Below are 25,336 nucleotides of genomic sequence, written 5' to 3'. Positions count from 1 at the left end.
TTATAAATCATAGGGACATATTCTCAAGAACGTATGATAACTACCGCAAAAGTAGCTTAACGCAACTCTTCACATCGCAGTCTATCGTGGGAAAATAACTCTGTGCTAACGTGGAATTCTCAACACGGTGATACCATGCGATAGACCCACAATAAGGTGTCAAATGCATATGTTAAAATTAATGCGATGCCGCAAAAACGCAAAACACAAACACGAAAATGGTAGCGATAACGCCAAACACGAAACAAAAATCAGCGAAAACAGCCACAAACCTGTAATCCCCACGCGTCATGTGGAAAAATGCACTATAAAAGCTGAAAAAAAAATACATATAAAAGCCAAACAACAGAGAAGCACAATGGAGGTAGCTGGGGCAAGTGCAGAGGACAACCATAACCCCACCAGCTCCCCGGATGACCAACCTGGGACATCGGGGTCAGGAAAGGGCAAGTACAAGAAGAGTAGGAAGTAAAGGTTCAGTCCACAGGCAAACAGGATCCTGATAACAGAGGTGATAGAACAACACCAAATACTGTTCTTTACCTCCACTGTGTCACTGGCAACTAAAAATGGAATATGGCAGACCATCGTGGACAAAGTGAATGCAGTTGGAGGGCAGAACACAACAATAGAAGAGGTCAAGAGGCGCTGGAATGATGTGAAGCGCAAAACCAAGCAGAAACTCGCAAACAACCAGAAGGCAGCAATGTAGACTGGAGGTGAGAGTCCAGCGCCACAAGAGAAGCTGGGCGAGATGGAGGAAATGGCGTCCACAGTCATCAGTGGGGAGACGGTGTCAGGAGCTGGGGGCCCGGACACTGATCAACATGACCGGACACAACAGCAACAGGGTGAGTAACGAACAGGGACTGGGGAGACGGAGGGAGATGGGCACAATGGCACACATGCACAACTAAGTAGAGCAAAGTGCACAACCACACTGTCTCTGATCCCCTTGGCATACTGCAGCACACCTAGAAACCGCAAGTAGGCCCTCGTCGACTATGTGCCCAGAGGGGGCCCTTTTCTACACATCACCAATTTAACAACCAACCCATGCACATGTGTTAAACCCAGCAAAGTGGCATGTCTGTGAGTAACACTGACAATGCAAGTGGCACTGCATGAAAAAATAGCAGGGCTGCAGTCAATATATCAGGAAATGTTACACGCCACAACACTGAGGTGGCTGAGTGTGGACCACATCCGTAAAGGAGCAGGTCACACTCTGACACATCCACGTGCACAAACACTCCCTGATGTCAACAACACATCTGTGGACAAACCATGCCCCAGAGTCCCAACTCCAACCAAGAGCCCAATGTACCCAAGTCTACAACATCCCAGCACTGTATTGGTTATGGGCCCGCTTACTCTTACCTCTTGGGCCCCCATAAGGTACCTTTCTCCCACTGCCAGTCTGCCAGAACTGATCTGCTTCCCACTCCCCTCCTCCATTCCCTCTTTTCCTATTTTGGGGACTTGTTCTTCTGTGTTTGACTATGCAATTACCACTGCTGATCTGCCAGATCTGACCCGCTTCCTGCTTCCAGCCCCTTGCCCCCCCTTCCCTCTTTCCTCTCCTGGGGACTTAATTCTTCTATATTGGACTTTTGCAACTCTAACTATTGTAACCATTTGCCCTTTACCAAAGCACTCCGTTTCCCCTTGATGGGGAGGGATCCAGCATTTATACCCTGGAGACTCAGAGACCCCTCTGAGAGAGTCCACAGCGTCAAGAGCGCCACACAAAGTGGAGGTGTGGGAGTGGCGCCCCTTGCCAATGTACTCCCTCTCCTCTTGTTAGGGAAAGATCCGGTTTGTATACCCTAAAGTCTCAGAGACCCCTCTGAGAGAGTTCACAGCGTAAAGGGAGCCACAATCAGCGGAGGTGTGGGAATGACACCTTTTCCTCTGGGAACACAGCACACCGGATGTTGAACACTGGTTTTCCTAATCTCCTGGTTGTGTTTCTTTCACCCTCCGCCTCCTATTTCCCTCTTTCATTCTTTGTCTAACTCCCCTCTCCCTTGAATCTCTCACCTTACCTGCTTTCTCCCTTACATATGTTTTAACGCATGTAACTATGCTCCAGCAACTTGTAACTATGCTCTGAAACTGTGTAACTTGTAACTCTGTAATTTGTAACTGCTCTAAAACAATGCTCATCCTCATGTAAAGCGCTCTGATACCTCTGGGTCTAGCCAGCACTACATAACACTTTTCAAATAAATGAATAAATACTGTATTAGCACAGAAGTCAAAGGCACACCACATGAAAGGGATAAGGGGCCGCAAAATCAGAGCTGCAGGGGCTATTCTCCCAAAATGCAGTACTCACACATGACATGCAGAGCACATCAACATTGACAACAATGTGGTACAAACTGCAACACGTCCACAACAGAACAGAGGACACAACTGGTGCCTCTTGTGTGCAGAAACTGGCCAATCGCATTCCGCATAGCAGGGAAATGTGAGATGATGATGTACAAGTACAAACACACATCTTTGATGTTGTCGAAATGTCCACTGTCCTGCATCAAACAGGCAGCTCCCCCAAACACTCACAATGTATACTGTCATGCAGTCTGAATGTAAACATGTACAATGCATCAACACACATGTGAACACAATGTTTATTTATTTATTTGAAAAGTTTTCTATAGCGCAGGCTAAACCTGGAGGTATCAGAGCGCTTTACATGAGAAAGGACACTGTTTCAGAACATTGATACATAGTTACATCAGTTACAGTTACAGTTGCAATTACCAGTATATTATTAGGGGGAAACATGAGCTTACACAATAATATAAGATATTAGCGCATAGCATATCCAAGACACACGTCATATGAGGAATGGAAGGAAGTGGGGGAAAGGTAGACAGGGGAGAGGAAAGCAGACAGAGTCAGGTAGATCTGATGGGGGAAAGCACTCCTGGGGGAGCAAAGCAGTCAAGGCAGTCGAGGAGCGAGACAGATCAAACCGTGAAGAAGCGTGAAAAACAATGTCCGATGTCCGCTGGGTAGGTGACGGCCTATGGGGTGACCCAGAGACAGACTCTGCTATAGTTGCATAGGAAAAGATCCACCAGGCAGAATGTTAAACTGCATCTCCCCTTCACATTGCAGGGGTAATTCCAACACCTCCTGCAGGGCAGCCCAAACCTCTCTTCTCCGATGAGGAAGAGGACCACCACACCTTCGACTCTGATGCCCTCCAACAGCTCATGGAGAGCCTCCGCACCCCACCTCCGGAGCAGGGCAGCCCAGCTTCTATGAGCAGAGCCCACCCCCTGCACAAAACACACAGCAGGCAGTACCCACCACCACGTCTGCCTCCAAGGACCCCCACGACGAACACATTATCTTCCAACATCTGTTTTGGCATGCCAGGAGAACCTGGCTGATCAGGTGCAGGTGGGGTTTGATCGCATGGCAGACCAACTAGATGCCATACGTGGTTGTCTAAGTCCCATCAGGGACCACTCACAGTCCCTAACTGACACCCTCAGTCCGCTCTATGCTCTCCAACAAACCATGGCTGAAATGGCCAAAATCCTGACTCTGAGACAAGAACGACTAGTCAGAGTGGCTCCAGCGAGCTCGCCCGGGAATTGGGACTCATATGGAGGCTCATGAAGAACATGGAGCGGACGTGGGTGGAAAGAGCGGCTGCCACGTTTGCACACCAGCGAGAGGTAGCTGGGTCCCTTAATGCCCTAAGATCATCCTCATGGCATTGCTGCCACAAGGCCTGGCGCTGATGCATGCTGCTGCTACCAATCCATCCACATCTCCGTTCCCTGTTGTGTCAGTGCCACACAGTGCAGCAGACCTTCCACCTCCGACCCCTGAGGTGTCACTGCCACACAGTGCTGGAGAAAGAACACCACCACCCACATGTGAGGCACATGCAACAGCAGAGGACGAAGGACTAAGATGCGGATGAATCTGCCTCCGTTGTCAGAAGGACGCAGTAGCATGCATCTCTGCTACATGGCCTGTTTCTGCTTGGTTCTGCCCTCTGCATAATCACCTTCCACTGTCCACCAATGCACTCTGCAACACTCACCTTGGACCTCGACATGGAATGCTATATTCTGTTTGCTCACCAATGACACAGCTATCAGACTGTGGACTGAACTCATCCTCTTCTGATGCACTTTTCATTCCCTGAAGGACTCTGGCTGGCCCTCCACGGGCCAACAATGCAATATGGGGTTTGCATGGCCAGTACTGCTCCAGTTACAACACTCCACTGAATGTGCATTAAACATTCATTTTCAAACCGATGTGTCATGTCTATGATCTTGCAAGTGTGGAGGTATGGATGAATGTAGGGTCAATGATTCCCCCTTATTGTCCATGTTGCCATTGTAGTGGGACATGGGTCACAGGGTGACACATTGTCGATTGCAGTCTGGGTGGCTCCGACTCTAGTACGGAGGCACACACATTAGTTACCTCCTTGTACAACCCAGGATGGAACCACGCCCAGAGCCCGGGGGTACTTGTTCACACCCTAAAGCTGCACTGGTACACGCCAGGCCAGCCCACTCCATTTACACTCACAGGGGGTAATGACAATGTTGCATGTCCCAGGTCTTCCCTGTAGGGATCTGCCGCTCACAGGTCTAGTTGGCTGCATGCCTTGGACACTCCCTCACGGCTGGTTTACACCCACATCACACCCGTCACAGGACATGTGACCCTGCCAATGAAAAGGGCATGGTGCACGTGCTGGACGCCATTTCCACTCTGTAACTGGGTGTCTCCGTGTGGTTATCATTTATGCATGAGGGCCCTGCCACAGCATATTGCCCAGTGCTGGGGGTAACATGATGGTGTCTGCACCACAAGACTCAATCATAAAGGGTCCATGGCTTGCGGGGCACAGACTTGGTGGCACCGGATACACTGCAGCAGGCACAGGCACACCGCCACGGGACAGTGTCTTTCGGTGCACTGAGGTAGGGGCACCTTAAGTGCTGAGAGGGTGTGCAGCCTGTGGTGATACGCCATCCTGGCGGTCCGTACTGGTAGGATTAGTGTGAGCCCTGCTGGACCGCAGTGAAGGTGTTAGCCAGCGGGCAGTGCGGGCCTACCAACATGTGGCATCGCCTCACGGTTCACAGAGTTAGTGTCACTTTAAGAGCACCTTAAGAACTGATCGGGTGTGCAGACTGCGAAGATGCCGTGTGCACTGATATGGTCTCTGCAATAGCGAAATCAAGACCCAGAATCAAGTGTGTGACCTGGGGGCCCGTGGTGCAGGGCTGCATGATGAGGAGGGTGCCATGGTGGCGGGCTTCGGGCTTGGAGCTCCCACCGGCACGTGGTGGGCCCGTTTGGAGACACGCCGGTGGCAGAAGGTGAGCAGTGATGCCTGTGTGCGCATGGACGGGCAAGCGATCATGGAGTGTGCTACTGTATGGACTCTGCCATTCATGTCTCTGGAAACTGTTTCAGATGAGGGACCTGGGGGACTGCAGTGTGTCCCGGCACGTGGTTGGAGACATATCGGTGGCAGCAGGTGAGCAGTGAGGCCTGCGTCTGCAGTGTCGGCACTCTCTCTCCCTCTCTATCTCTCCCCTTCTCTCTCCATCTCTTTCTCTCTCCCTCTCTTTCCCTCTCTTTCTCTCTCTCTCCCCCTCTTCCTCTATTTGTCTCTCCCTCTCTTTCTTTCTCACCCCCTGTCTTTCTCCCTCTCTTTCTTTCTCTCTCCCTCTCTGGGTCCGCAGTGTCGGCACTTTCTCTCCCTCTCTTTCTCCCTATCTCTTTCCTCTCGTCCTCTCTTTGTCTCTCTCTCTTTCTCCCTCTCTTTCTCTCTCTCCCTCGTCTCTCCCACTCTTTCTCTCTCTGTACTTTAATGAGGACAAGACACACCTTCTTATCTAGGTATTTGTCTTTTAGGCTGTGACTTACAGAATGTCCAGAGAAGACCCGACATGACTCTTCCGAATTATTGTTTTGGGTTTATTCTGTAATGTAAATTGATACTTGTATAGCACACTACTCACACGCAAGGGTCTCAAGGCGCTTGTACGAATACCGCTGTGGAACCCATCCTGGCTTTCCCTGTGAGGCGTCCACTCCTGGGCACCCCCAAGGTGGAGGCCAGGCATCCTTAGCGTTGTGGGGGCCGTTGTGGAGATTAAGCAAGCTATTGCCCAGAGTCACAGAGTGGGACGCATGATTAGACTAGGCCATGGAATTTTGAGCCCAAGACCCGTCGAGGCGGGGAATTGAACCCTGGTCCCGGGCTAGACCTCTGCATCAGGGTCTGCCGCTCTAATCATTGAGCCACACTTCTCCACTGTAATAAACTGATTATTTGGAGATTCTAAGATGAATGTATGATTCTCCTTTTTCTGACCACGCATGTATGTTAGGTGTTGTGATTGTGTGACTACAAGCGAATTGTGTGGTTCATGATTCGTGGAGTTGATGTGCAATATCTTTGTCCAAAGGTGGGGGGGTGCGGGGTAAGGCCCCGGGGAGGGTGGGGTCCTGGGGGGTGGTGCTGGGTGTTGCTGCCCGATTGGTGCTCCAGGCTGCATGTTCAATTCCTCCTCGGCATCCGTTGTTCTTCATGTGTGGCTCTAGGCTGTGCTCCCTTGTCTGGTGCCGGTTGTCGTCCAACTTTACACCAGGTAAGAGAAGGTGTTAGTTTCCTGCTGCTAACACGCCTTATTGCATGTTTTGTGATCTTATCGCCGATCTGGCCTGTCATTGAGAATGTTGCGAAGTGGTGTTGTCATGGGTTTTTCGCTCGGGAACGCCTACTCTGCATCTCATTAGCGTTAGTTGCCGGTGTCATCTGTGGCGATGTTTTTTGCGGCTGCTATTGCAGGTAAACTGGTGATATGGGACGTTAGCACCAGCTTGCGAATGGGGTGATACATTTTTCGTGACTTTGGCTGCGCTAAAGTGCCGATAACTCGGCAATAGACCCTTGAGAATATGCCCCACAGTTTTTAGTCTGTTTTTCTAGCTGTAAACTGATGGATCCATCTTACAGAATTTTGGATGTTGTATTTAAAATGCACTTATGCCACGCCTCCAATAATGTATCCTCATAATATATGCACACACATTTCTAAGCAATCTTCCTAAGGCTCCACTATGTGTGAGCCTCTAGTTCAGCTTACTTGTTACCCTATGTTTTATCTTCTATTGTTTTTTATGGCATTGATACATTTAATTACTTAATTAATTTCTGTCTGTAGGATGAATTATAGCAATGTTTGAGATGGTGAATCCACTGTTTTGTACTTCTTTGTACTTTCATTGTCGCAATGAACAAATAAAGTTCTTTGGTTGACTGGCATAGGGGCGTGCCACATGCAAATGAGGGAATTCCTTTGACACTGCGCCCGCAGCATCTTACAGACTCGGGTGCAGAGTCAAAGAAGCCCTCAGGAGGCGCACTGATGGTGTGCCATTTAAAAGGTGGCGCACTGTCAGTCCACCCTCTGTCAGCAGCCCTCTGCAGGGAATAAAGGGGGTCCCATGGACCACCTAGACATCCCCTTGCAGACGGGTGAAGCCACTGACTGCACCCACCAGAAAAGGGATCTCTAAGCCTCTTTGAAATTCCTGGCATGTGCCTCCTGCACTGTGAAAACAAAGAGCGGCTGCTCCGTGTTTTCACATGAATGCGCTGCCCCCAGGGCAGCGCGAGGTCGTGGCTGCCCTGGAAGCAGCACATACACCATAATGGGGCGTATTTTCACTGTTTGCACCTGGCACACCTTTTGAAAGATGCACCGGGTGCTAACAGTGATAATGTGTAACACAGTCCCAGATACTTTTTTTCTTTCTGCCTTCTAATTTAGGCCGTTGATTTCTGCAGTATACAGCATTTCTACCTCTCTACGGTTAACATTTACATATGACTATTATCATGTGTATTGAGTCATATTGCCTGGCCTTTCAGTTATAAGCTAACATATCTTTCTCGGGTCACAATATGCAGATGCTCAGATAGGAGCTTATTTCATTCCATGTTTAGTTATTAGCTGGAGTTGTGGGGAAAAGGTTTCCCCAACAAATATTCTAATCATTAGAACAATTTAACTTTTAATTTGTGTCAGAATCCTTATCTTTCTAAATTTGGGACTGACTTGAAGACGTATCCCTTGTCCTCAAACACCACACACCTGCTTTGAATAAGCAAAAAGTAAACCAATGCCAATGATGTTCTACGTGTCAGACAGACCGCCTTATTCATTTTGTGCATTAGAAACTTTGGAGCACATGCATCATTGTAGGAATTTGCATTTCCTAAATTGCGAAAATTAAGGAATCGCAATTTAGGAATTGCAAAATCCTATGCATCAAGAAAACCTAACATTTTTTAGGATTTCTTAAATTTCTGAATTTGCGATTCCTTAATTGCAAATCGCAATTAAGGAATGGCATTACATTGATTCCTATGGGCCTAGAGGCCCATAGGAATCAATGCCGTTTTGCATTTCTATTTTTTGGAATTCGCAATTTGTTGATGCATTGCAAGGGTGCAGAGGGGGGTCCAAAGGACCCCCCCCTGCACCCCTGAAATGTATTTTAAAGTGCATGTTTCACACACACATGTCCTAAGGACATGCGTGTCTGTAACATGACACTTTCCAAAATGCATTTTTGTGCTTTTTTAAAGAATTTCGCAAATTAACACGAGGGTCAACCTCGTGTTAATTTGCACTTACTATTTAAAAATTCGCATTTTAAAAAAAATGGATGCATTGCATTTAAGGAATCGCACAAATGCGATTCCTTAAATGCATTCGCATTTTTAGGAAATGCAAAAAAAAGCGAATTTTGAAAAATTGTTTCATGCATCCCAAAAACGTATTTAGGAAGCGCAAACGGCCGAATTTACCGATTCGCACCGTTTGCACTTCCTAAATAGGTTGATGCATGTGCCCCATAGAAACATTAATTAACGTTAAGGTGAAGGACATGCTGTAACACCACTGGGCCCATTTACTTTGATCTTAAGCAAAAAGTAAACCAGTGCTAATGATGTTCTATGTGCCAGACAGACCGCCTTATTCATTTTGTGCATTAGAAATATAGAAACATTAATTAACGTTAAGCTGAAGGACATGCTGTAACACCACTGGGCCCATTTACTTTGATCTTAAGTTGGCTTCCTTCGGCACTTGTTGTAGCGAGCTGCGTCGTGCAAGTAGGTAGTCGAACTGCACAGAGCCAAACCTGCTTTGCCATAGCAAGTGAAGGTATATTTATACCTTGAAGGTGCTTAGGAATGCCAGTATTGACGTAAAAGTCGGGCATATGAATGAACCCCTAAGGAATAGTTGTTCATGCATGATAATGAGTTCTTGGAGACATCAATATCCAGGCAAGGGGAGGTCCCTAACGTCTTAAGAGTCTGGTTTTCCAAGAAATCGTTGTGACGTAGATGAACGGATGGAATTAGCCATGCCTGTATTTGGGTAGCATGGGCTATGCCTATGCCTATATAAGGGCAATGTGAATTATACCTATATAAAGGGCATGAATCTGGAAATTCATTTGGAATCTATAATCGCACACAACAATAGAGAGACAAAAACAGGATCTTTAAATGGTTCACATTTATCGGTAATTTCAGAAAGTAAATATACCAATATCAGGCATTAAAAGTTAAGAGTACAGAATATTCGAAGTGATCATGTTGGACCATCAATTGTTTTAGGAGGAGAGTTCAGGAAAGTACAAGGATCATGTCAGCTCAAAGATTCTCTCACATGGGGTAAAGAAGCCCGGGAATAGTGCACACAGCTTATGCACTAGCCAGGAGAGTTTGCCAGTCTGATAGTTGTCTCTCAGTTCGATAGGAAACAATCAGCATGGGAAAGGTGGAAAAATGAATGTGTCCATCAATCATCAATTCACTGGATAATATAATTTCTCAATTCTGGGGTGGCAACTCATAGGTACCTCATTAGATTGGACCACTCAGTCTATTGATCCGTTCGTATAGGATGCTTGTCATGAGACATAAAGATAACATATTTTACGGGAATATAGGTGTTTCAAGTTATGTAAATGATCATATCATCCGGTAGTGGTGGACCTTTAAACAAAGATACTTAACAAGGCACATGAATAAGTTTGAAAGGGCAGTTTCCCAGGCAGATTGTCCTGGTGTAGCAATAATTGTATCCAATGGTCCTTGTAAGTGCATGAGAACTCCTGCCTGAAATAGGATACAGTTGCAATACATTTGAACTATTGAGATATTCTCCCAGGTAGATAGAAGCAAGCAAGAGGAAAGGAAAAAATATGCATTAATAAGCAAACAGGCCTATTTGAATTTAGGCTAATATAAGGAAGAATTTAAGCATTCAAGTAGGCATTTTCATTATCAGTTATGACATTTAGATATGATTTGCTGAGTAATTATGTGCTTGAAGCAAGTTAGTCCCCTTGTAAATCACTTGAGTAACTATGACGTACTACTACATATCGAAAGTACCAAAATGTAATTTTATCTCAAAATTAAAAAAAAACTGTTTTCATTTTAGGCACATTACATTAGTACCATATGTTAAGATCATACTCTGAAAGTTTCGGTTAAATCAGAATTAGCATTTACGTGCAACACCATTTCTTTTTCTCAGTTGGAGCACACTTTGACATGAGCAAGAATAGTAATAAAGCAAGTCTTCAATAATCGTGGATAAACTCATCTAATTTACATTTAGTTTTGTTAATTCTTCACGTATATCATTATCCAAAGAAAACTATTTAGTAAGAATGCCACGTCATCTCTTTCACATTTTTATTTCACGTTAAAAGAATACCATAGAATCCTATTACACACAAACCTATGTTGTTCAAACAAGCAATTTTATGTTTAATGTACTCTTTTCTGCATGCTTTTACCATGCAGTCACGAAGGGGGTCATTACGATGGCGGAAGGCCTGCCACCGCCAGCGGTGCGGTGGTGGGCCCTCCGCCATCTGACAGCAATTTGTCCCCGCCATATTACGATGGCGGGGGAATCATCCTTGTTCCGTGGCGGTCGCAAAGACCAGCCACCATGGTCCCACCACAGGCAATTGTACCGATTGCCTGGCGGAGCAGTCAGCAAACCTAGAATGGTAGCAGTGTCTAGCAGGCACCGTCCGCCAGATTAGGATGCTTCATTCCCGCCAGCCTGTGGATGGCGGTTAAACCGACATTTACAGGCTGGCAGGGATGTACTTTGTTTACCTGTAGCGGGTCCCTCTTAAGCAGGGCCATGGGATTATTACGAATGGGAGCACCTATAGTGCCCCCCAAAATTTCTCTGCATCATGTGACAGGTTAGTACGCAGTGCAGGGAAATGCAAAACTTGCATTTTTACCAATGCGGCAGGTGCTGCATCCTGCAGCACCCGCTGCAATGGTAAACATGCACAATGCAACCGCCACAGTGGCAATTGCATTGTGATTTCACTTGCGGGACCGCCACCATATAAGCAGCCAGTCCCAATCCCTGTGACGATGGTGGACAAACTTCAGTCCGTCTGCCATCGTAATCACCCCCTAAGTCTCTTTATGATCTGTATCTCAAAACCCTTCAATGTAATTTTTAGCTCTCAGCTATCACATTAAAACCAATAGGAGAGATTTAGATTTAGATTAGGAGAGACATATTTTTCCTTGAATGTGATCCAACCATCAGCTAATGGCACCACAAAAGCCCGGCCAAAGTATTTATCAGAGAGCGAGAGAGAGAGAATATATCTGGAACAGGAACTGACAGATAAGGTATAATCTGATAGACAGAATGGGAAGGGGATGAAAAGGGGATGAAATTAATTGAAAAGGAGAGCCTTTTTAGAAAACTCCTTAAGACATGGGTGTACCAACAACCTGACACCTCTGTATTGGCAGCCATCTAGGCCCACATGCATCATTGTTTCATTTTGCACTTCCTAATTTGCGATTTTTAGGGAATCGCAAATTAGGAAATGCAAAATGGGATGCATGTACATTTTCTCAAAATATTTGAGAATCGGTAAAAATCGCAATTTTTACCGATTCTCAAATATTATGCGATTAGCAAAGTGCGAATTCGCAATTCCCATTCATTCCTATGGGCTAAAATGCCCATAGGAATGAATAGGAATTGCGAATTCGCACTTTGCTAATCGCAAATCCTGATTGCATTTCAAGGGTGGAGAGGGGGGTTCAAATGACCCCCCTCCTGCACCCATGAAATGTTGTTTTCGCATCATGTTGCACACACACATGTCCTAAGGACATGTGTGTCCGTAACATGAATGTGTAAAAAATGCTTTTGCAGCGTTTTTAACACTTTTTGCAAATTTACCGAGTGGTTCAACCACTCCGTAAATTTGACACCCTAATTGCGAATTCGCAATTATAAAAGTAATCATGCATTGCTTTTAAGAAATCGCAAATTTGCGATTTCTTAAAAGATATCGCATTTTTAGAAATCGCAAAAATGTGCGATTTCTAAAAATGCTTGATGCATTCCAAAAAGCATTTTTGGAATCGCAAACGGCCGATTTTAAGGAATCGCACCGTTTGCGACTCCAAAAATGCTTGATGCATGTGCCCCCTAGTTCCAGTTTTTCACCGCGTATCATCTTCCATTTATTTCCTGCACGCAAGCTCAGCGCCAAGATGCCCCCTTCGGAGCGAATGTCCGTGCTTTATAAATACCCATAAATATCAAATATCAAATATCAAAGATGGGAAAAGAAAAATTGGAAGACAGACAGATTGTAACCTGGGCGAACAAAACAGAAGTGAGTTAGCTTCAGACCTTCATTGCGAGACAGAGAGAGAGAGAAAAGAGACAGGGAGAGAGAGAGAAACAATCTACAAAGGAGATGGTTGGAGGGGAGAGCTTAAAACCTCGCTTAAGAAAGAAATCAAGAGAGACTGTCTGAACCTTCTCTTGAGCGGCAGGGAGAAGGAGAGAGAGAAAGAGAAAATGCCTTTAGCCTCACTCGAGACAGAGAACTAGCAAGAGAAAGAGCGAAAGAAAATGGCTAGATATCTTTGAAGACACATACACACAGAAAGTACAGCGACAGTTTGAGACATCTTTGCAGAGAAATATGGCAGAAGTGAAATAGTTTGAGACAGCTGGCATGTATACTAAGAGCATATAAGAGAGGCAATTGTAAAGATCTATTTGCTAAGATAAACTTTGATAAGGGGCAGTTTGATGCCTAACAAGAAAAAACATCATAAGAGAAAGGTTTGACAATTATATGGCAGAAATGAATCTACAAACTGGGCGGGTTCTATTTTGCTTATCCTTTGAAAAAACAATGAATTGGAAAAAGAAGAAACAGAGAGCGGTGCTGGGGGGGGGGTGCTTTGGAGAGCAGGAACCAGTTTCAGAAATGCATAGAAAAAGGAGTACAGAAAAGCTTTATTGGAGATTGTGAGAGTGATTTCGAGAAGATGTAGGAGAGCTGAGAAAAAGGAAAGAGAGGAGGGAAACCGTAAAGGGGATGTCTTTCTAAATAATCGCCCACCAAGCACACAAGCTGGTGAAATGGAAAAATTGACGGCATCCAGTAACATATCTAAAGCATCCATCCCACGGAAAGACACGAGCTTTGAATGAACTGGGGTAAAAGCTCGATTCTAAGTGCTGCAATGACCACAAAATGAGTGAAGTGCGCCTCATCAAAGTGAGACTCAGTAGGCCGTGAGCACTTCCATAGACATCTTTGCCTCTGGGCTGCTGGTTTAGGGAGAACAAAGTGCCTGTTTGAACATTGTTTGCGTTGCCTTTCATCAGAGATTACTGATGAAGAGCAGCCTCGCTTCAACCAGAAGGACCCCTGTACCCACTTTTGCTCTAACCTCGTCTTCCACGTTGTTAGAACTAGCACAAAACATTGGCAAAGCCTCCACCGGGGCACTGCAATCCCACACGTAGCACGCAACCTCATGCCACAGCCCCGCTGCGCACGATACTACCGCTCTCTGGAGGAAATCTCCTCAGCTCTGACTGGGCCTGATTCCTTGTAAATCCGCCAGCCCAGTGTGTGCTTTTCTGAGCGCATGCTCACGGGGGACCCTTTAATCCACACTGGGGGGACTGCAAGACTCAGCCGCTCAATCATTGCTGCTCTCCAGGGGCCTGTTAACTAAACAGCCCGTTCAAGGTTACAGGCTGCCAGGCGCAGCTAAATCAACAGAACCGTGTAGTGATGTAGGCAACTTGCTATAATTAGTGCACTAATTGAGATAAATGCCTCTTTCACGGAATGAGCTTTTAGGAGCACAGAGACGGAAACGTGTCTACTTGAACTGTACTCCAAAATGCCAGTGTTACTGGTGGAACTCTTGGTTTTCAGGCAGTTTTAGGCACAGTATTTCCTGCATGTTCACAATTTCTGCTAAGATGGTGGAGGTGAGCTCGAGTGTAAAAGTGACAGGTGAAATTTGACTGCTATGTTGTAGCTAGAAATTGTGCGCTAAAGAGTGAAGGGCAGCCAGCAGTGGTCAGTGGCGGCTGGTGACATTTGAAAGCAGTGCGGCGTAAAAGTTGGGCATGACTAATAACATGCTGACATAACAAAACACTGTAATGTTCTGACTAACAGTCACTATTTTTAATCTAAACGTGATAACTACCTTTAACTGAGAAACTGTCCTAGCTAAAGTAACTATGGGTTTAGAAGGTAGTTTAATCAAGAAGGGATGCTGAGAACTGAACCAGGAAGGCAATCATTGATGCCTGTACTGAAAAGTATGTAATATGGAATTGGAAATACCTCCTAATTTAGCAGCACCCACTGCGTGCTCTTGCTCCATTAGTGTTTCCTCCTGGGCTGTGCTAATCGCAAATACTTGTTGAATTTATTTAACACTCCCTACTTTGAAAGCAGGGTTTTACAGCTTTTTTAATCCATTATTTAATTTAATTATTTTATTTTATTTTTTTATAGCGCGACCTCGACCCGAAGGTATCAGAGCCTTTACGTTACAAGTTGCTTTACTAACGGGCACATTCATTAGGCAGGGGGAGATTAAGTGATTTGCCCAGGATCACAGGATGTTGAGCGTCCATGAAGAGACATGACCCGGTTCCCTAGCTTAGAGTTCAACTGCTCTAACCGATCATAGGCCACATCCTCGCTTTAAGTTGTCATAAACAAGTCCATGGTGACAAAGATGCGTTCAGAGAACCCTAACAATGCTCAGACCATGAACCCTCCAGCAGCTCGCACTTTTAATTACTTTTAGCTGCGATTCTCCACTGGCAGGGGAGCTGATCAACCCCCATTAATTCAGTCACAGGCCGGCAGTCTTCCTGACTGTGCAAAGTTGTCAATGAAGAGTCTTGTAAAATGTACAGTCTTTAGGTTCTGACCATGGTGCCTTTGTGCCGCATTCTCTGCATGATTAGTGCCGTATTTTCAAAGTGGTGCAGATGGCTGGCCTCCCTCTGCACTCAGCCAGTGCTGTGTGCTTTGTTTCTTCAGCTAGGAGTACATATGGTCAGAGGGGGCCTTTGGGCGGATAGCACTGGGTGAAACCTAATTTGGAGCACTTTCCCACCTGTCGCCGGTCTTTTGGAAATTGGGAGGGGTTCACGTGGGGTTGGGGGTAAAGTGAGGGGATAAGAGTAAAGAGGGTCGTCGGGAGAAAAAAACAGACACAAGTAGAAATGCGTGCCAGTCCAGAGACAGCAACCCCTCATAATGTCCAGCATATGGTCGTCCAATCCAGCCCTAAATCCTTGCACACAGTCCCTCCGCCCCCACGCTGCACAGGGACCATCTCAGTCAGGCCCTTCTTTCCACAGATGTGGGGACCACTTCCGGCTTGCGGTCAGCCTTCCATGTTTGAGGCGGAATTACCTCCTATTCGGAAAACAATGTTGGTTAGTGCCTACCTTTCCAAAATGCCCCTCGCTGCCTCGCCAGTATTTACTTTCATTAATTCTGCTCAGTCAGTACATTGAGGGGCCCCTCCTACATAGGTGTAGTGTTGCAGATTTTCCCTTCCATCTGAGTCTCCCCGTTCTAGGCCCCTGCGAGCCATGTAAGTGGAAACGACTTTTACTATACATACACCGGAAATAATCATCTATTAGAAAAGCACGACAAAAAATATACTTATGTTTCCTACCGAACAAAAAATACTTACTGTAGAGAGCATTAGCTGTATCAAATTAAAACAAGCTCCACTAAATAGGACCTTATTTTTTCTTACCTGAAGAGATTGTTGATATTGCCTTTTGCTATCTCTATTAGTATGTCATGTTTTTCTGGACAAAAAAATAGTTTAAAAAACACCACTTTATTCTTTTTTCTAGGACCACATTTGCCATACAAAATGTAAATGTAAATGTAAGGTGTTTTATAGCGCGCTCAATTACTACCGGAGTATCCTGGCGCGAATGACCGCTGGGGAACCCGTCCTGGCTTTCCCTGTGAGATGGTCCCATGCTGGGTACCCCCAAGGTGAAGCCAGGCATCCCCGGCGTCTGTGGGGGGCCGTTGTAGAGATGAGGCAAGCTTAATGCCCAGAGTTACCGAGTGTGATCACTGCCCAAAGTGGGCACCGAGGCGAGAATTATCAGTCCGCTGACCCTGGTCCTCGACCCTGCCGCGTCGGGAATCGAACCCTGGTCCCGGGCCGTTCTCAGCCTCCGGGTCTGCCGCCTCTAACCAGTGAGCCACACCTCTCTACAAACAACAGGGTGTCGCCATGATAATCCTCTCCAGCCACACTTTGCGTTAATTTACTCCCAGTATATTTCACCCAGTCACGGCTCGCTCACAGTGGGGGCCAGGGGGGTGGGGATAAATAAAATAAAAAACTTACCTTGTCTTCACTTGACCGGGTCCGCACCATCTCTGCTCTGGGGTCCCGTTGGCGCCTAGACTAATTAGTAATGGCTGCCAACTTGCCGAGACACAGTAGTAGCCAATCCTGATGCTGCTCTCTTTAGAGGAGAGCTGCTCTCTAAAGAGAGTAGCATCAGGATTGGGCTGAGCATTAAAAAAACGTCGTTCGTTTTTTCAGCAATGGGGTACGTTGCATTAGGCAGGCAAACCCCTAATCGGTTGTTTTTTTTAAATCCACATAGTTTGCTAGTTAAAAAAGCCCTGCCGGGCAAACACCACATGCGCAGTGAGTGCGCACTGTGCCGGCACAGTCAGTCCAGCGCCACCCAGTGTCAGACAGTGCATACTGTCCAAGTCCATGACACACACCACGGCCGCAGGGCAATAATTATCGGGCAATTTATTCGAGCGGCGCGTTAATTTATAAAACTTTTATTAACGCGCCGCTCGAATAAATTGCCTGATAATTATAGGTGGGGCAACGCCCAAACGCCCTAATGGTAAAACCGCCACTGGCAGTGGTTCCTCCATTAGGATAGCCCCCTGCTGCAAGTGCAGCAAAAGTAAAAAATAAAATGGTAATAAAATAATTGTATTAACATTTCATGTCCGCTTGGACCACGAGCGTAGTACAGGAACGACCCAGGCCATTGATGCTCCAGGGGCTGTATTATGGATAGTGCACACTTTCCCTGTTTGTGTCACGGCACACCTTAAAACAGGTGCACTGAGCGCAAACAGGGAAAGAGCACCCTATTACATTACATGCGCTGCCCCTAGAGCTGCTGTGAAGTCATGCTGCCCAGGGGGCATCGATTTCAAGTGAATTACAGAGCAGCATTGAAGCAGCTTCTCCGTGTTTCAATGTGCAGGCAGCTACTCACCTCCACGTTTAAGAGGAGAGAGAGATCCCCTTGCAGGCGTGTGCAGTGAGTGACTGCACACGCCTGCAAGAGGATGTCTGGGGGGTTTGTAGGACCCCCTTCAGCCCCTCCAGAGGGCTGATATCAGGGAGCGCAATAACAGTGGGTGCACTGTCATTTCGCCTCCTGACAACTTCTTTACCCCTGCCCCTGCATGTATAATATGGCGTAGACTTTAATATATGACGTTACAGCGCAAACAATTACAACACATGCTTTTACAACACGTTTTTAGGTCTTGCCTACGCAGCGCGCACGGCTTCAATGGCATTGCGTGCACGTCTGGCGATTTCCTTGCGGGAGCGAGCGGCACCATATGGTGGGCCATACGGTTGCAAGCTCCCGCAAGGGAATCGCGCAGGCCCCCCCCTCCTGCCGCGCGAGGTGCACGCTTGTTTAGCTTGCATTTGCGCATGCTTACATGGTGAATGTTACCAGGCACAAGCCTGTGTTCCGATTAGTGATGCACACGTAAAGTACAGAGGACTGTTAGTGTCTGTCATGTCACCCGTCTTTAGAAAAAAAATGCTGCCGAAGGATACGGAAGTCCTATCTACCTTGAGCTTTTACACATTTTAAAATTCTGGCCTGGAGAACTATTAGACTTGCAGCACCCTAACTGTAAGGTACAGAGTCTACATTTATCTTATCTCGCACTGTACAAACTCAAATTGCATTCCGCATACACTGTGCAGCTTCTTCGTTTTCATAATCCCAAATGCTGACTCTGGAGAGCAGATTTGCAGCAAGCGGAAGTGGGAAAACGAAGCCAATGGCGGCTCCGAGGACGGTTCCAAAGTGCGGGTCTCTCCATTCGCTGGTTTTCAGCTGCAGAGGGTCCTCGGGGGAATCTGCCCGTGAGAAAAGCATTTTTCTGCTCGGTAAGGTGAATGATGAAACATGCACTGAGAGGGATGCTGTGGTGATTTTAGAGAAAACCCTGTTTCCTGCCGATAATATCCCCGACATACTTCATGGCGACCCTGAGCCCAAACTGCAGATGCGCACCAATGTGTACAGCACCTACAGCCTGCACCCCCCGTCACAGCTGAATAAGGTAAAGACGACTCAGATTTTTCCAGCAACAGAAAAACATATTAAAACATTTCTGCGGCAGGAGGACTTCCTCATCCAGGAGACGGGGGAGGATTACAAGAACATCACCCTGCCTTTTATTGAATCTCAGAGCTTCAGTTTACAGTGGGTGCATAACATACTGGAAAAAAAGCTGAGGCAGACCGAATAGTCTACGAAAACCCTAGTCCTACAGTAGGTCCGTGTGGATCTGGAAGTGCATGTGTTCGGTGGTGTTGAGGGTGTCAGCGTTGTTAGTAGTGATCTTGATGGTGTCCTTGTGGATGATGGTACGCTCTCTGCGGGTGATCTTGTATCCGTCGGGAATGGCCACTGCAATGTCTGGGGCGGAGGCTTCGTTCATCCAGGTCTCAGTCAGGAAGGCTATGTCTGGTGATGTAGAGTCGAGCCGGTCCCAGAGCTCGACGGCGTGTTTGCGTGCAGAGCGGGTGTTGAGCTGGATGCATCGGAGCTGGTTGGGTTCTGTCGTGGCGGGTGTTTCGGCGTCTTTGATGCAGGAGAAGCTGAAGGTCTGGCAGGTGAAGGGGCCGTAGGTGCTCTTGGGGGCGGCCTTGTGGCTGCTGTGTGGCCGTCCGCGGTTGAGTGCGATGAGGGTGTTGGCATCGTACCGTATGCGGGCTACCTGGATGGTGCGTGGTCCAGGGGTCATGGCGCTGGGCACGGTCCAGGCGCGGACGGGCGCAGACGGGCTGACCTTAGGCGTGCCCGCTGCGTGCGGCTGCCATAAATGGGGGAGTGGGGAGGGTGGCTCAGCTGGAAGGCGGGGGGAGCTGCGGGACGGCGAATGAGGATCGGGGGCGGGGCGGCAGGGGAGGCAGCGGCGGGGAGGCAGGAGAAGCGCGAATCGCGAGGGAGGGGGGCGGGGTACAGAAGAAAAAGGGGGCTGGGGCCACGGGCACAGCATGCAAAGGGCGGCAGGTACAGGGGGGCACAAAGAATCCAACAATACAATCAGGGAGAAAATACAATCAGGAGGAAAGATTAACACGGGAAGAAAATACAGTCAGGATCTAGGAGACCGGCGTGAGCAGGAGCAACAGGCAAGGCACGTCAGGAGGCGAGAAATGACGGCACCCAGCGGCGGAGGTGAAGCGGGAGGGGAGCGACCTACCGGAGGGTCAAGGGTCGCTCATTCAGATGCTATACCTTAGAAGGCCCGATAGACCTTAGAAGCCCTGGTGTCTTAACACCAGCAGGTGGACCCTAAAGGTGGCAAGTGTGAGTTAACCTTGAAGGCCTGTCCACCACAATCCGTGCAGTTCATCTCCAGTCTTGCGAGCAGGCATACGAAGAAGCACACACTAGAGCGACAGTGACTCTGTCACTGAGGTCACAAGACCCTTGAGGTCAGTCCACCTCGTCCATTGGTACCTCCATTGGACTTTTCAGCACTAGTAGTGCAACTTACCAGGGGTTGGTAATGTTGGATTTGCATGCACATTAAACTTAGGGGGTGATTATAATGGTGGTGGGACTGCCAAATCACTGCGTTGTTGACAGTCGCACTGCCATCGATGACTGCATTACTACCCGCCATATTACAATGACGGGCGGTTCCCTGGCAGTCGGAGAGACCGATCGCCATGCGCACTTCTCCCTTCCATAGAGAAGGGAGATGGCTGGGATGCTTGTGTCTTGCAGAAAGGAGAGAAAAAGGTGTATCTGCTCTTCAGGAAGGATATACAATGCAGAAAGGGCCAGAATAGCCACTCTGGCATTTACTTTGTGGGCGGCAAGCTAATGATGCTTAATTTAAGTTGGTGTCTGCAGGTGAGGCGTAACTGTATTCTTTGTTAGAGACCTGTACATTATTTAAATCATCAGACTGTAAAACCGAACAAGAGAAAGGCATCAAGAGTTGTTGGCAGAAGGAGGAAGGGAAATATGGAAAACAGAAAAGGAGAAAGCAAAGATGAGAAAGAACCTGGAAGAGTGAGATAATGTGGAGGGAGAGTATGTTGGTGGATAAAGGAGGCAGGAGATGAAATCAGATAGACAGCCTTGGTATTCAACAACCCAGCTCCACCACAGATTCCTTCACTACCATCCTTTAATAGTGCTGCTCAAGTCTCCATAACCACTCTCAGATGCATTTAATTAGTTATATAGCGCCACTTATACCAGTGTAGGTTGTCAGCACTTTACATCATTCACACTACACAGAGGCAGTCAATCTTAGGTGTGTAAATCAGTGTATAGAAAATGTTAAATAAAACTACAGGGTGGAGAATTCACATGTCATCCATACTTGTAGACAGTATTATTTAAGAGTGCTTGGTCTGGATGTTGGAAAGTGGGTTAATAGTAGGGGCAAATGTATATCTGTCCCCGGCAATAAGGACACTACCTCAATATATAGCTCCGTACCGGTCTTTGAAAATTATTCTCATGCTCAACCCTTGGTAGTTTGGCTGTGAGCAGGTATGTAAAGCATTTAAAAACACCAATTCAGTAAATAATTAAGACACAACACACAATTAAAATCCAACACCAATTTATAAAAATACAAAATATTTTCTCTTTAAAATGAAAAAAATCCAATATAGGGAACTGGGAATATGACTTTTTAAAAATTTAGCACAATATAGCACATAGAAACTTATATCCCCTTTTGGTACATCTGGTCACACTGGACCTGCTCAAAGTCAAAGTTTCAGGCCGACCACAATGAAGCCCTGCGGGGCTACTCCTTGCGGTAGGTCTCGGTCAAAGTTTTTACCTTCTGACTTAGAAACTTTTCTGGAGCTTTTCTTCACGGGGTCTGTCAGAGTTCTCAGCCAGCCCTGATTCAGTGAGGGTTCGCCGGCTTGCCTTGCAACGAACTCCCGGTCAAACGTATGGAAGTCCAACCTCCAGAGCTTTCCAGCGGTACGAGCTAGGGATGCAGGCTGGCACACAGTTGATGGTGGGTGGCTTGGCTCTTGGTTGGCCCTGGTCACCTTTTCTAAGTTCGGAAATAGAAATGTTTGCAGAGCTTTTTCTTGCAGGGTCCCTCAATGCTTTTTACTAGGCCGGATTCTGTGAGGGTTCGCCAGCTTGGGTTTCCGCCTACGCCCGATCAAACTCTGGAAGTCTGACCCCTGGAGCTTTTCAGCGGGAGGAACCTAGACGGCAGTCCAACTCATGGTTGATGGTTGTCGGCTTGGTTGGCCAGAGTGAATCGGTCCACTTATGGAGCTTTTTACCAAAGTTGCTCCAAACTTCTCCAAACCTCTGGAACTTCTTCCTGAAGTTTTCCAAAGGGTCTCAAAGTGTCCAAAACTCACTCCAAGGGTCTGGCATCTCCAAGATGGTCCTTGAAATGGACTTCAGTTACCACAATCCACTTGGACAAAACCCTTTCAAATTCACTGGTAGTTCTCCAGGCTGGGGATTCTTGGTGGTCCAGGAGTGCTCTGTTAACCTTCATCTTGTAGGGAGTCCACTCTTTAGTCCTTTTGAAGCATGGTAGTCCGCAGTGCTGTAGCTCCAGATTGTGCAACAGGCACAATCTTCAGTCCAGGGCCTGGTTGGTTCAAATCAAACTCCTCAGCAGGGACCTTTCTTCTCCCAAGTTTGAAGCATCATCAATTGAAAGGCTATGTTCCTTTCAGATACTTATTCCAAGTTCTATGGGTCAAGAAGGAAGACACTCCTGTCCAATGAGGTGCAGGGCAATGTTCCAGGGTATGACCACATCCTCCAAAGTGTGGCACTATTTTCCCAAAGAGAGCACAATTTCTCCAAAATTCATCATGGCTAATTTTCCAGCAGAGGGAGCAGAACTAACTAAACCAGCCTACAGGATGGCTTCATCTACCTAGGTCCACTCCCCTTACATCTGGGAATTCCTCCTTAATCCCCCCCATCCAGCTGTGGGAGAGGTGTAAATGAAAGTGATTTTTCCAGCTTGTCTCCTTCTCTTGAAGAGCATTGTTTACTACCCCCCCCCCCCCCGGGCTCTGGCATTCCTATGCCCAGCAACCTCTACTCCCAGACAGGCCTCCTAACTCTAGGGGTCATTTATGAACTCTTCAAACAGCCAGTCCAATCCACTTACCTCTGACAAATCAAGGCAGGGCACTAGAGGGCTGAATTGTGGCTTGCAGACAAGAAAGTCTTAGAACTTCTTGTCTGTACATTTTAGAATAAATTCAACAATACCACATTGTTGCATTTATCATTAACATTCTCCCGAGTCCTTTAATCCTAGTTGTATGGCTTTCCTTTGTCCAGTTATTAATTAATAACCTCTTGCAATGTTATCCTATGGGCTGGGGATCTGCAATGGAAAAATTAACTGGCCAATGTCTCCAATACCAGGGCCTATATAAAGATCCTCCTTATACCTACAGGACCCCCCACTCCTAGAATACAAAGGAAAGACTTTAGGGGTTCTGATTATATCAAAATATTGCAGATCCTCACTTCACAGCGCTCCTAGCACAAAAGCCGATTTTGGGAAGCACTATACTACAATGTGGGCAGTGAAATTTGCAATTTCACTAAACCCAGGGCATATAACACTCATTTTATAAGGGTCTTCCTTGTAGATACCTGACCTCTAACCCCTGGAACACCTAGTGGAACCCCTGGGGATACCTAATATGCCCCAACATTGTGGTTTATCAATTTGTAAGTGCCCCAAACCCAAAAGTCAAGATTGGGGACAATTTGCATTTTAAAAGCAGTCCTCCAACACGGGCCTGCTTTTAAACTGACCTCAGGCTACAGCAGTGCACACATGTAAGTGCAGGAAGGGCCGATGGCCTCTAAACCACTATGCCCTAATATATACGAATGACTTAAAGGTAGTTTCAATCCCCATGCCCTATTATGTACTAGGGCCGTATAGGAGAGGTCATGTCAATCATGGAGGTACCCTAACCCATAGTGCACCCTATTGTATGTAGATGTTTTTACTGTATTTGTAAGTGTCTCTTTCAACATAGCACTGGCCCTGGGTCTGGTTATTCAGAGGCCAGGGTCAGTCAGAGTGAGGTACCACCAGTACAAGTCAGCAAAAAGTTGGGGAGTGCCCAGGGCACAGATGGCTTTGCAACACTAGAGAAGCACAAACCCAGAATTTAAAACATAACATCATGGTTGGGGGTTCTCTTTAATAATCAGAATTGATTTCCATCCTAATGAACCCATTTTCCAACCTTAGGATAATGAAAGTCTGTGTAAAAATCATAACGTTCTAATCTATACCTTGCAGTTTTCATGCAGCTCTTTGATGACGGTTAATAGCTCACTGTTCAATGTTAGGATTTTAACTTATAAACTACAAATAGCAAAAGAATCTCTCAGACAAAAGCAGTAACTCACTGACCTATTTACATTATATGCATTTTGTGATCTGCCTGGTACACGTTCTTTGCAGCAGGCATATTAACACATTGTGGCTACCTTACCATGAGTCAAAACTTCCAGTAGTCAGACCTCTGATCTCTCTCAATAAAGAACATTAATCACCGAAGTTATCTTCACATTTTTACTGTTGCCTGAAAATTGCTGGAAACCAGGAATGAAGCAGCAGGTACTTTTCAAACCGTAATGCACTTACAAACATGACGGCCTCCCCTGAAGTCAGTGACCTTTTTGCTTGGTGCATGAAGATGCAAGATTCATATACATGTTTTTTTAAACATTTGGTCTGATTACTATGTGAATGTAAATAACAATAAAGCATACATGCAAACTGTGACTACATGCCTGCTTTTCTCAATATTTCACTTCAAAATTTTGCGACTGTATTTGTTTAACGGGCGGTGATTTTTATAGGGTCACTGGAAAGTCCACAAGGTTGTCCCTGTCCCCCCCCAGAATTTTAGTGCTTCCTACGCCCCTGGTCCTACTGATGGCTTTGTCCTCCTGCCTGATTTTAAATGAGATCAAAAGCAGATGGATAACTTGTACCTAATTGAAATATGTCATATTCGAACAATAAAGAGTCTGCGAGGCCCATCCAGCCAGCATCTTCCCTTGTTGAACAACATCTTGAACGAAGGCCTGGACGCAATGCGAAAGCGCTATGCCATCAACGGGAGCAAGCTGAGGATATATGTCCACTACCAGCCGTCTTACTATCACCTTCATGTCCATTACACTGCCTGAGCTACGATGCCCCCGTCACATCCGTTGAGCGCGCTCACCTTCTGTCTGATGTCATCCAGAACCTGCAGCTGGACTCCCTGTACTACCAGAAGCACACCATGACCTATGCCCTCAGAGCGGATGAACGCTTCAGAAGTTCAAAGATGCTCGGAAATGCTAGTTGGCGTGACAACTGAATTCATTTTTATAATATTTTGATATGTAGTTCTTTTTCTGATTAAATGCATTATTTGTTTTTAGATGGCTGTTGGTCTGAAAAGAGGATGCATCTCCTGTTAATTACCCCTTAGATGCAGGCTGGAACACCTGCTTCATATCTATGGAGGTATGTACAAGATAGTTGATCTAACTGATTTATATAATAAACT

The 25,336-nt window shown here is 46.5% G+C and overlaps 1 pseudogene; it reads left to right on the top strand.

The window, feature by feature from the left end:
• Nucleotides 1-358: 358 nt before the first annotated feature.
• LOC147732393 (m7GpppX diphosphatase pseudogene) lies at nt 359-25,128 on the top strand (annotated as a pseudogene).
• Nucleotides 25,129-25,336: the final 208 nt, after the last annotated feature.

This window comes from Lissotriton vulgaris, chromosome 2_1, assembly GCF_964263255.1.
Source record: "Lissotriton vulgaris chromosome 2_1, aLisVul1.2, whole genome shotgun sequence".
NCBI lineage: Eukaryota > Metazoa > Chordata > Amphibia > Caudata > Salamandridae > Lissotriton > Lissotriton vulgaris.
Note: the sequence above shows the minus strand (reverse complement) of the source record. Positions and strands in the feature narration are given on the sequence as shown.